General features: G+C 55.1%; 1 protein-coding gene across 7 annotated transcripts in view; it reads right to left on the bottom strand.

The window, feature by feature from the left end:
* PHF21B (PHD finger protein 21B) overlaps positions 1 to 13234 on the bottom strand; it is a 130149-nt gene that overhangs the window by 47279 nt on the left and 69636 nt on the right. For 2 of the 7 annotated variants that reach the window (XM_063807689.1, XM_063807690.1), the window contains exon 3: positions 5230 to 5275. The exons of the other annotated variants lie outside the window; for them this stretch is intronic. The gene's annotated coding sequence lies outside the window, so the exon portion shown is untranslated. The remainder of the gene's footprint in view (positions 1 to 5229; positions 5276 to 13234) is intronic. 7 annotated transcript variants of the gene reach the window in all.

The raw sequence follows: 13234 nt of genomic DNA on the forward strand, positions 1-13234 counted from the left end.
GCAGAGGGGTTCCAGCGCTGGCTTTGACATCAGCTGTGCGGGACCCCTCAGCTCTTCCCAGCCCCGCTTCAGCACGCACCACCAGGACTCGCCCCATACGGCAACACCAGCCTCACGTCCGCCGTCCTCGAACTGCCAGGCCACAGTCTAACTCCCATTGGTTACAAGCAGGACCTGGTCCAGGACGACCCCTGTCATTTGTGGGTCTCTTCTGCCTCTTTCCATTTAGAACAGCCCCACAGCATCCCTTCTTCCCATGAAAAGAACTTTTTTTTTTTTTTGAGAGTCTTGCTCTGTCGCCCAGGCTGGAGTGCAATGGCGTGATCTCGGCTCACTGCAACCTCCGCCTCCCGGGTTCAAGTGATTCTCCTGCCTCAGCCTCCCGAGTAGCTGGGATTACAGGCGCCCACCACCATGTCTGGCTAATTTTTGTATTTTTAGTAGAGACAGTGTTTCACCATGTTGACCGGGCTGGTCTCAAACTCCCGACCTCAAACGATCTGCCCACCTTGGCCTCCCAAAGTGCTAGGATTAGAGGCATGAGCCAACACACATGGCTTAAAGGAACTTTTTAAAGAAACCAGGACAATTGTCTACAGAAGGCGCTGGGTTTCTGTGGCTGCTTCCTCGCAGTGGGCCGTGTTTCCCATGGAGACCCTCACTGGACAAGGGTGGACCAGGCTCTCCAGAGTCTTCACCCACCATTCAGGCCCTGGGGCTGCAGAGGCCCCCCACCCCTCACCGCTGAGGCCCCACTGCCGGGGCTGAGGACCCACAGGCCTCTGGACACTTGAGCTTCACCAGGCTAGGGAGGCGAGAGGGGAGGCAGCCCCAGGCCTCCCAGAAGCCCCCATGGAAGGCGGCCTTGCTCTCCTCCTCTCCACATGGCCCAGCCGCCACGCGCACAGCCACAGAGCACGGCGATTTAATTGCTTCTCGAGTTGCAATTTTCCTTGCATCTTTAGAGAACTGCTGTGATGTGTGGCAAAGATAACAAGTCAGTTCCAACATCAATAACCGCTAATAAATATTAATATAACATGAGCACCACTTTTACTGTCATGTGAAACCAGTTCATTATTCACAGATGAAATCCAACTGCTGCCTTTATCACTGTCAGGAACGAACGAGCTGGTTGCACGGGCCGCTGCTGCTGCATGAGAATGTGGTTAGGCTTGGCCTTTATGTCCCCACTTGGTGTCCCCCACCCTCATCCAGACATCCCGCCTTCATGAGCCCCAAGCTCATCCAGGAGGGACCAGCAAGGGCCACGGCAAGTGCATGTGAAAATCCAGGCAAATTCCACTTGCTCTGGTCTCAGCTGGCTGCCCTGTGCCTCCTCCAGCCCACGTGCGTTTACCACCATGCCCGGCGCACCTGCAACAAAGACCACCATGGGGAGGCCAACCCATGTGCATTTGAATTTGACTCCTGCACTGGCGCTGGTCATGCCAGACTCATTGCTCCCCCACCTCCAAAGAAAGAGGGCAAGAACTGCTGTCGCTGTTACAAGGACCAGAGGGGAGGTCCCTGTACCAGGAGATGCCCGGCACACAGGTGCTCTAACAGCAGCCGGTGGCACTGGCACTTGAGTCGTTCCAATGGTGCCGCTGCCTCTCAGTCCTGCGCGCCTCTGTGGGCCAAGACACACCCACAGAAATGCAGCATGAGGCGGCAGGCCTGAGGGACCCACAGAGATGCGAGGGTCCACCGGGCTGGAGGGAGGGGAGGCGACAGGTCGAAGATGAGATGAGGCAGCGAGCCCAGGCCTGCAGTTCCAGGAAGGACCCCTGCAACACCTGCAACCAGGAAAGCTGGGATCCACCCACTGTCACTAGGAGGGAAAAGAGGAACCAGAAAGTTCTCATACAATGGAAAACTTCCCAGCAGCCAGAGGGAAGAAACCAGACTTGCCCGGGTCACCAAGAGTGTGGAAGACACCCCTCGGGGTGAACAACATGAGCACCTGCGTCTGCGCACAGCCTGACTCCATCCACTCAGGCAAAGCCAGTACTGGGGCGGGTGTGGCCTGCTGGTGTCCCATAAACGCACACAACCAGAGCTGGGTCTATCCCCAAGTCATGACTGTGGCTGCCCCTGTGGAGGGGAGAGGGAGAGGAGGAAGCTGGAGGATGCCTATTGCCTCTACCGTGTTCTAGCCTTTAAGAAAGTGATCAGAAGCAAACTGCCCAACCTCCCTGTTTACCCATTTGGGTGGAGAACATGTGGAGGCTTACTATAGGGCCCTTTGTATATTTTATAATAAATAAATATGCATGAAGGAGACAGAGGGAGCTCTGTCTACAGCTGGAAGCAGGAAGGCTCCCTGGAGGAGGGGGTGTCTGAGTGGCACCTTGCAAGCTGGACCGGAATGTTACCAGTGGGCAGTCAGGAAAGCACATAGGAGTCGGGAGGCGGGACAGGAGGGTGGTGGGAGGGGCAGAGGCACCAGCAGCAGGGGTGCCAAGAGGCTCAGAGCACTGGAGGCTACAGCTCCCAAAGGTGGACAGTGAAGGAGGAGAGGAGGGGCCTGCCACCAGGGGCCTTGAATCCATCCATGCCCAGGAGCTGAGTGTGAGTCAGGCAGAGCACTCTGGGGCAGGCACCAGAAGGGCTCTCACCTCTTCTGACAGGATAGGTTGCTGGCCAAGCCCCTGAAAGGGCAGGGCGCAAGGGCGGCACCCCCCAACCCCGAGGTACAGAGGTCTGTTTGGACCTCGGTATCTTCTCCTGCCAGGAACAGCTGTCCGGGGCCTGCAGCCCTTCTCCATCCTGAATCCTGCTCTCTCCCAGGGTGCTGGGGACAGCCCTGATACCCAGCAGCTCCGGAGAGGTGAGCTACGCCCAGGGGACTCTTAGGAGACCTCAATGCTGGAACCCTCTTCCAAAGCCAGCTTCAGCAAGCCCCACAAGGAGTCATTTTCTTTCTTTCTTTTCAGAGACCAGGTCTCGCTCTGTTGCCCCAGCTGCAGTGCAGTGGCGCAACCGTAGCTCACTGCAGCCTCGAATTCCTGGGATCAAGCGAGTCACCCATCTCGGCCTCCCAAAGTGCTAGAATTACAGGCATGAGCCACCATGACCACCCGAAGAGTCATTTTCTAAAGTTCTGACTCCAGAATGCTGCTCATGTCTCGCTCCAAGGCAATTCTGTTAACTGAGAGCACTGCGGGAACAAAGATATGCGACCGCTGTGGCCCGGCTGCCAGGCGCAGGCGGCTCCCATCCGGCTCGGTCTCGGTGACCCTGACCAAAGCCAGGCCGGCCGAGGCAGGCTGCCCAGGGCCACTTAACCAATCGCAGAGGCCTTTACAGGCAGCTGCTCTTAATCAAAAAGTGCCAGACAAAAAAACACACACTCTGAGTGGCATCATGAACTAAGGACTGGGGGTTGTGATCTTGAGGGAGGGGGTGCCAAAAAATGGTTGTGAGGTCCCCAGTGACCACAGGCGCATGTGTAGAGGTGTATTCTGGAAACTTCTGCACGGAAGTGGCAGCCTCTGAGGTCACACTAGTTCTGCCGTGGAGGGTGTCCGTGAGACCAGCTAAAACGGCCACGTCTGCATCTACTCAACTGGAAAACATACCATCTGGAAGAGATCTGGACTCCAGGGGCCCAGGAGCCCACCAGGAGCCTCCTGTGCAATCCCTCCCACCATGGGCCCTGCTCTCGGAGAAGGACTGGCACAGCCAGCAGCCTGCTGGGAATGTCCAAAATCCAGGGAGGGGCTGGACAGGAGGGACATCTTTAAGCTGCGTCCCCCAGGAAGGAAGGAAGGCAGGGCATAGGGAAAGACACAGCTTTGAGGCCTTGGAGAGGATAGGTGAGGCCGTGTCACTGCACAGAGGAACTGGGGCAGAGGCTGGAGGCCTCGAACCTCCGCTGGGAAGACCCAGAGGTTAGTTTTCCCTCTGCTCATCTGTTTCCTAAAGATGCAGCAAAATCTGATCTTTAAGAGGGGCCATGGGCTTGCTGCAAGGGCTGCCAGGAGAGGGAAGATCGGGGGACGAATGCCCCACCCCAGAGAGGAGAGGCGCTGCCTCTCTTGAGCCTGGGGTAAGAGGAAAAACACAAGTGGTTGGTACTTACTCGTCCCTGTGTCACGAGACTGCTCACCCACTATGAGTGTCCTTATTCCTTCCTAGCCAGGGGGCCCTGAACCCCCAACCTGGGCCCTTGGATCTGGAGTGGCCGCCACCACCAGGCACACATCTTCCAAACAAATCACAGTAGCAGCAAAATCCAATCGATGGTAGTGCCTCTAGCTGCCTGTCCCCACTGACCTCCAGACCTCTGTAAAATAGATGGTCATTGAGAAGATCTAATTCCCATATAAGATGGGTTCACACAGTCCCGCTGGCCTCAGCTTCATCATCCCCACCTCCGACGGCCTGGGATCTAACTGAGGGTGCACCACGGAACGCTGATGACGGCCTGGAATCTGAGGGTGCACCTCTGCACCTGCACCACGGAATGCCGATGATGGCCCAGCAGGTGCTCCTCTCTCTGCAGAGGCCTCCCGGAGCTAGCCTTGGTGTGGGCAGGGATGCAAGGGTGGGTGGACCCCAGTCACCCCATCCCCAACCCCTGGCCCTCCAGAGGAAGGGCCCATTTTACTTCCAGCGAATGGCACAGAGCTTAGGCCACAGCTCACTGGATTTGACAAACATCTACACCCAAGTAACCACCGTGCAGACCAAGATACAGAACATTCCAGCAACCCTAGAGATGCCCACAAGCCCCTCAAAGGGGGCCCCGCATTCTAACAAGGCACTCGCCAAGGAGAGCAGGTCCTGTCCTCGGGGACGGACTTCTGGTTGGATTGGCAAATGCTCCCGTCCTGCTGTGGAAACAGCTTCAGGTCTCTTCTATTTCTTTTTTTTTTTTTTGAGATGGAGTCTCACTCTGTCACCCAGGCTGGAGTGCACTGGCACATCTCGGCTCACTGCAACTTCTGCCTCCTGGGTTCAAGCGATTCTCCTGCCTCAGCCTCCCAAGTAGCTGGGATTACAGGCATGTGCCACCACGCCCGGCTAATTTTGTATTTTTGGTAGAGACAGGGTTTCTCCATGTTGGTCAGGCTGGTCTCGAACTCCCGACATCAGGGGATCCGTCCGCCTCGGCCTCCGAAAGTGATGGGATTACAGGCGTGAGCCACTGCACTCGGCCTCTTCTATTTCCTGAAGCCATTGGCACTGACTAAACTCAGCAAGTGTTCACTGCACACCTACCCCGTGCTGGGTCCCTTGTGCACAGATGAGAGGTTCTGCCCGCGATCTGGAGAAACAGACCAGAAGTGAGCATCAGAACGTGCTGCCTGCAACTCAACAGAAGTGCACAGGAAGGTCTCAGCTACATAGAAGGGGTAAGCGGTAAGTGGGGTTGGGGAGCCGTCTGAGGTTGGTCACGCACCTCCATGCCTAGTTCATCTCCACCATTCCAGGAGACGAGTATCTGGAGCTCGTCGTGCAGATGAGAGAGAGAGAGAGAGAGAGAGAGAGAGAGAGAGACAGACAGACAGAGAGAGAGAGAGACAGACAGACAGAGAGACAGAGAGACAGACACATGACTGCCCCAAGCAAGTGAGGAATGAATCTGTGTGTACCCTGCACCGCGAGGGAAGGGTTTTCTGGGCACAGTAACTGAATACAAATGATTTACACAACCACAGGGAAGGCTCTGGCAGTCCCCGGGAGACAGGCCATGGGCTCGTGAAGCGTCCTTGTCTATTTACTGAGATCCTGCCATGCTCAACAGTCGCTGCATTTCCACGAAGTTTGAGGGACTTCCTGGTGAAAACTAACAAGAAAATATATGGCATGTGTAACCACAAGACCAGAGGGGCCCTTCTTGACCTCTGCTTCCTCTCCTCTGACGTGTGCATGGCAGCCCGTCCCCTCCTGGGGACTGCTGACCCAGAGTCAGTGGTGGCTGCCACGAGGCAGGGGGCCTTTGCACGGGGCTCAGAGTCCCATCGGCCACTTCCTCCTGACTCTCAGGTGCCGCCGGCCCTCACCTGCACCTCGCCCACCTGCTTCCCCTGTCCTGGAGCGTGGCGGTGAGGATGTTAGAACAGCCTGGTACCCAGCCACCCATCACCGCACGCGACCTAAGACAAGACAGGCACATAGAGGAGCGATGACATCATCACAACAAACATGAATGAGACTCCTTACAGACGTCCACATCCAACAGAAGGGACTTCCACGAGCAGGAGTTTTTTCAGGCCAAGAAGGGACAACATCATCCCAGGCAGAGAGGGACAGTCTAGAGGTATACCAGGATGGCGTGGTCAGGAACAGAGCCCTCCCCTGCCAGGGCGTCAGGTCCATCTGGGAACGGCCAGGCGTCAGCACATGGACAGGCCACACCCATCAAGCTAAGCTGTCTCGACTCTGCAGGTAGGCACTGGGGCTCTAGGAGTTTCCAAGCCAAGGGTAACATCACGTGGGCCCATAACTGGAGAGTGTAGAGTCCTGGAGTCCCCCGAGTCTGGGGTTAGAAGAACTAAAGGTCCCCTCAGCCAGAAGCTTCTGATTCGTCCAAAGTCCCCACTGCCCCCACTTCTGCAAAGTGTCTGGGATGGCCACATCCCCTGTCCCTGTCTGGTCCTCACTCTTTCCTGGTCTGGCTGCTTAACTCCAGACCCACCGAAAGGTCAGCAGGCCCCACCAGGCCATCCTGGGAAGTGTCCCAGCCCTCGCTGAGACCTGCCAGGAGCATGGGAAGAGAAGACATGTGGCGCTAGGCTTTGGAGAGGAGGACAGTCCCTGCTCTACTCCAGAAGTTCCCAGGGCCTTTGATATCTCCGTGGCTGGTTAAACACACACGCTCATGCAGTATATTCACTTTCATCAAGAGAAAAAGGATCACGGCAATTGGTCCAGTGGTCACCCCTGTCCCCGACACACTCCCTCTGACCTGCGTCTAACTGGAAGCTTCAGGAACATAGCCCAAAGATCTGAGAGCAAACCCCAGTCCTGCCACCTAAGGGTTATGAGACCCTGAACAAGTTACTCAAACTCCCCGAGCCCCAGTTTCCCTCCTCTGTAAACAGGGAGAACTAACGTTCACACAGGTTTGCCCTGACAGTTAAAATAGAAGCACATGGCCGGGCGCGGTGACTCACGCCTGTAATCCCAGCACTTTGCGAGGCTGAGACGGGCGGATCACGAGGTCAGGAGATCGAGACCATCCTGGTGAACACTGTGAAACCTTGTCTCTACTAAAAACACAAAAAATTAGCCGGGCGTGGTGGCGGGCGCCTGTAGTCCCAGCTGCTCGGGAGGCTGAGGCAGGAGAATGGCATGAACCTGGGAGGTGGAGCTTGCAGTGAGCCGAGATCACGCCACTGCACTCCAGCCTGGGCGACAGAGCAAGACTCCGCCTCAAAAACAAACAAACAAACAAAAACAGAAGCACACGGCTCACACCTGGCACCTTGGAGGCCCCAAAAAAATGGCGGGTCTCATAGGAGAGGGCAACAGGGCCTTCTGCAGCTGTGACTTCAAGCTGTTTAACCTCCTGAGCCTCAGTTTCCTCATCTGTAAGACGGAGATGTTGATGCCAGCTTCACAGGGGGAGCACAGTTAGCGAGACTAGAAAAGTGTTCAGCTCAAGAAGGGGTGGCTCTGCCCTGTCTCTGCCCTCCTCGGGGAAGCTCCAACCTCGCACAAACCCACTCTGGGCTGGGGCCCAGAGCTGAGCCCGGCGCCACGCTGTGCTGCCCAGGAGACACACCACATTCTGTTCTCTCTGCTGGGTATTTTTAGAAGGAACAGCACTTCTAACTGTGCAAATAACGTGTTGAAAATAAGCTTTAGATTTTGACTTAAATGTACTAGGAGAGGCGGAAACATTCCTTGTCCTCCGAATACCATGGAGAACATCTCTTTGGAGGGTCCTGAAGAACCCGGCTGCTGTCTTCACTCCTGGGATGAATGGGCCAAGCCCCCTCCCGGGAGAGCTATGGAATGGGGCTGTGGGGTCTGCCTTGTCACCTGCATGAGCCCTGGAGTGCTCCTCCCTGGCCACGTCCAGTGGAGACGGCACAGGGGAAGCTGCAGGTCCCGCCTGGTTCTGAAGGCGGCTCCTTGTAGAGAGGCCGCAGCCTCAGGCCGACTGTCTCTCTGGCCCAGCAGAAATGCTGGCTCCTGGCCTGTGACCCTCATGTCTCCCTGTATACCGGCAGCCCCGTCACCTCCTGTCCCCAGCCCCTCTCCTTCGAGCTCCAGATCTGCGTGTGACATCCCACCTGGACGCCTCACTGCCCCCTCGAGACAGGACCGCCTCCTGCCATCCGTTACTGGTGAGCCCTTGCAAGTGGCCAACCTGAGCTGAGATGGGTTTCAAGTGGGACCTCAAAGACTCATGAAAAGATATTAAAGTATCTCATTAATATTTTAAAAACGAAGTACATGCTGAAATAATATCTTGGACATATTGGATTACATAAAATAATTATTAAAATGATTTTCACCCCCCCCAGGTTAATTTCACTTGTTTCTTTTTACTTTTTTTATTGTGGCTTACCAGAAGATTTAAACTTACACATATGGCTATCACTGCGCTTTTATTAGACAATGCTGTTCTACAGGAAACTTGCAATTTAAGACAAAAGTTGTGGACATCCACTTTCTTTCTTTCTTTTTTTTTTTTTTTTCTGAGATGGAGTTTCACTCTTATTGCCCAGGCTGGAGTGCAATGGCGCAATTTCGGCTTACTGCAACCTCCACCTCCCGGGATTGTCCTGCCTCAGCCTCCTGAGTAGCTGGGATTACAGGTGCCCGCCACCACACCCAGCTACTTTTTTGTATTTTTAGTAGAGGTGAGGTTTCACCATGTTGGCCAGGATGGTCTCGAACTCCTGACCTCAAGTGATCCACCTGCCTCGGCCTCCCAAAGTGCTGGGATTACAAGCGTGAGCCACCGCACCCGGCTGAACATTCACTTCTGCTGAAGAAGCGGAAGGATGAGAAAACTTTAACTCCATGGTAACATCAAGACACACCCAGACAAAATAAAAATCCTATTCATCCCCAAGAGCAGTGACTACGAGAAAGCCTTGAAGGACCAAGTTCCAGGGAGAAAGGAGCCTCAAAGGCTGGGCAGAGAGAGAGAGACATCACAGCCAGGCGGCCGCCAGGTGTGAACACAGGTGCACACTCAGCACAGGTGCGGGCCGCTGAGGACAGAGACCCAAGTGGGCTGAGCTGGGCCATCAAGGAGTAGCCGGTTCTCTCACAAACCACTGCAGGAGTGGGAGGCAGTGCAAACACTTCAAAAAATAGTTGGGTCATTTCTTACAAAATTAAACACACACCTGTGCTCTCTGACCCAGCAATTTCACTCCTAGGTGTTTACACAAGAGAAATGAAAACCTGTATCCCCAAAACATCGTGTGCATGAAAATTCGGAGCAGCTTTATTCATAATCTCTTAAAAGGGAAAACAACTCAAATGTCCATCAACCGGTGAGTGGGCAAACCTACTGTGGGACCCCCATGCCACGGGATGCCACTGAGAAACACGCAGGGAAAGAATGACGAATACTCTCGATGACACCGAGGAGCCTCATAGCACCGCGTGGAATGAAGGGAGCCCACACAAAGGCCGCAGGCCTCCCCGGACATGAGGCTCAAGAAGCAGCAAAACTAATCCCTGGTGATGAAATCTCAACAGCGGGTGCTCTGCAGGACGGATCGCGCAGGTGCAGAATTTTCTGAGGTGATGCAAATGCTCTATTTTGGAGTATAAGTTACCTGGGTGTACACAACTGTCAAAACTCATCCAGCAGTACAATTAAAATCTGTGAATTTCAATGTATGTAAATTTTATCTCAAATTTTAAAAATCTATATATTTTATTTTTGAGACAGAGTCTCGCTCTGTCACCCAGGATGGAGTGTAGTACCTCGATCTCGGCTCACTGCAACCTCCACCTCCCAGGTTCAAGCCATTCTCATGCCTCAGTCTCCCGAGTAGCTGGGATTACAGGTGCCTGCCACCATGCCCAGTTTTTTGTTTTTTTGAGACAGAGTCTCACTCTCTTGCCCAGGCTGGAGTGCAGTGGCGCGGACTTGGCTCACTGCAACCTCTGCCTCCCAGGTTCAAGCCATTCTCATGCCTCAGCCTCCGGAGTAGCTGGGATTACAGGCACCTGCCATCATGCATGGTTGATTTTTGTATTTTTAGTAGAGGCAGGGTTTCTCCATGTTGGCCAGGCTGGTATCAACTCCTGATCTCAAGTGGTCCGCCCGCCTTGGCCTCCCAAAGTGCTGGGACTACAGGCGTGAGCCACTGTGCCCAAAAAATCTATATATTGTAAGAAGGACAAGAGCTGCAGCTCCAACCCTCATAGAAAGGCAGGGCCAAGGGGGCAGCTGGAGGAGCCCGGCTGGTGCACAGACCTATGCCCTCTCAGGGGCAGCACTGATAGACCCTCATTATGGCAGCTGCATGGCTAAGATGCTTCATCTGGAATGGAATCAATATTCATAGTTATGTCAATGAGGGCCTGAAAAATAAGGTGCCATCTCTAGGAGGAGACCCAGGACCAGGATCAGGAACAGGTTCTGGGTGGCACTGAATATGGGGCAGGAAATCTGGATGCGCCATTATGGAAATAAATGCACTCTGGCCTCACTGATGACCAGGAAGGCACTAAGGAAGGACTCGTGTCTCGCTTCTCTGTTATGCATTGATAGCACCTGGACCTGCAGAAAAGCAGGAGCTGGTGGAGGACTGAAAAAGACCAAGGACTTCACAAAACCTCCACCAGGCTGCTGGGCTGCACACACATGGCACCTCCAGTGCGTGAGCTCAGAGCCGGCACCGACCATCTGCAGCAGCTGCACAAGCGCAGGCCCTTCCTGCCTTCTGCCAAGGCCCCTTAGGAGCCTCCAGTAGAAAACTCAAGATCGGCTCAGACAGGGCTGGGGAAGAGGGAGACTCCCGCTGAGCCAAAAGCAGGCTGCTGTGATGAGCCAGGGACTGCGGGAAGCTGCACGACCCATAGAGGCAGGAGACACTCCTTCACCCACGGCTGGGGAGACTCCGCAGCTCCAGGGTGCAGTGAGGTAAGTGGAGAAGGAGAGAGGGCTGTGGGTAAAATACGTCTGAGCTCTGCCCCAGGACTGCCATGTGTGACTGGTGTCCCCACCTGAGGCCTCACCTGTCACCTTGCAAAGTTGCCGCAAAGTTTCAATGAAATGCAGGAAGCACTGCGCACTGAGCAAACGCCAAGGTTCTCCCACCGGACCTCCCACGAGCTTCCCAGGTGGGGGCGGCAGAGGGGGCTCAACGCATCTGTGAGCACAGTGGGGACCAGGAAGGGGTGAAGGAGATGCTGGCGCTGTCTTGGAAGTTAAGTAGGGTTCCCAGACGTGGGGCGGGGGTAACTGTGGGACACCCAGCCCGTCCTGTCCCGGCACCAACGAGGAGACCAGGAGAAGTCACGGCCACAGGGGATGGGTGGGAGCAGGGCTAGGGAGGGGCGAAGGGATAGGGCCGAAGGCAGCAAAGGCCACCTGCAGGAGGGTGGGTCTGAGGAAGAGGGAGACGGGTAGAGATGGGAGCCCTGCAGTCCAGGAGCTGCCCAGTAATACAAGATGAAGAAGAGGCTGCCCACAGAGGCAGGGAGACCAGGAGGAGGTTGCAGAGGCCCAGGGAGGTGAGGATGAGTAAGACATGGTTGGGCTCTGGGCTTTAAGCAGGAAGAGTGATGTATCTATCAAAAACTCAAAAAGCCCAGAGTTAGGTGGTGGGGACAACAATAAAGTCCCCATCCTCAAAATACAGCCAGGGGCCAGTGGGGTGGGGACTCAGGCAAGCCACTGCCACCTTGGGCCTCAGTTTCCCCTTCTGTAAAAAGCAATCTGTGAAATGCAGAAGTGCTTAAGATGCCGCACCTCCGCCAGGGCAGGTGCCATGGGCTTAGATCACCAGTTTTTCCGCACCTCCTCTTGGCAAGAGGGTCTGAACCTGCCTCCGGGCAAGCCTGTCCACACCCTCCAGCCACCTTAATTATTCCCAAGTTCCTAACAGGAAATCTGGCCCTTAAATTCGCCAGCAAGCCTGCACCCAGCGCCAGCGCCATGTCCCTAATTACCAGCATTAGCATTGCTAATCTCCCGCCCGACCGCTGCAAGCCCCATCACAGGCACCCCTTGTCCACGCAGTCCTCCTGTTAATAAGCCGGAATAATGAGGCTTCACCGCACAGCGGGGGCCAAGAGGATGCAGGAGGATTTTAATTTCAGATTTTGGGGTCCCAAGTTATGAGGCACAACTGAAAGGGATCAGGGACGATCCCAGGGGCTGAAGGAGGCCGCCTGAGAGGCTGCCCAAATGGCCCCCAGAGAAACAGTGGCGGGTGGGGAAGGACGGGGAGAGGATAAGAGAACACTGCTCTCAGACTTTGGTGGACAAATAAAAATAACTGGGAGGGAGGGACTTCTGTGAAACACCTGCTTCCCCACCTAGAAGGCAAAGGGGCCGAAGGAAGAGGCAGACTAACCCCAGCAGCTGGGACCTTCCAGAGCCCCGGTCAGCTGGACAAGGCTCAGGGACTAGAGGCAAACTCTTGGCCCATGTGGCCAGGAGTGGGTGAGATGGACACAGGGGAAGGGTGCCAACACCCCTTTCTTCATGTGAAGGCATCCAAAGCTTGGGGTGGGGCTGTCGTTTCATGGAATGTAATTTTAATTTCCATTAATCAACTTCTAAACATTCCAACTCATTGCAATTTTTAAAGGCTCAACAAATGTTTGCTGCACGAGCAGCGGGATTCGTGAACAGTAACAACCCACATCCACAGCACCCCGCAGCGCCATGCAGTCCTGATGTCATGGACTCAGGAATGCTGCGCGTGCTCACAATGACCATTCCCTTTACACCTGAGGAAACGGAGGATCAGAGGTTGAGTGACCTGCCCAAGACCACCCAGCTACCAGTCAGCCAACACCCAGAGGAAGATTCCCAGTCAGCAACACCCAGAGGGAGATTCCAGAGACCTCCAGAGGTCCCCGCAGTGCTACCTCCTGCAAGCTACACCGCGTCATGCCGCACCACCAGCTCTCAGCGGGGACTTCAGGGGCGGTGCCCTTCCAGGGCTGTTTGCCCCGGAGTGGATCAGGCCAGTCCATCCCTCTGTGACTCGGCCTCTCAATCCTACACCTCAGGAGGAAGCTCAGTCTCCTCCTCCTCCCCTGAGGCTACTTCAGCTCTGGTTTTAATCTC

This window comes from Pan troglodytes, chromosome 23, assembly GCF_028858775.2.
Source record: "Pan troglodytes isolate AG18354 chromosome 23, NHGRI_mPanTro3-v2.0_pri, whole genome shotgun sequence".
Taxonomy (NCBI): Eukaryota; Metazoa; Chordata; class Mammalia; order Primates; family Hominidae; genus Pan; species Pan troglodytes.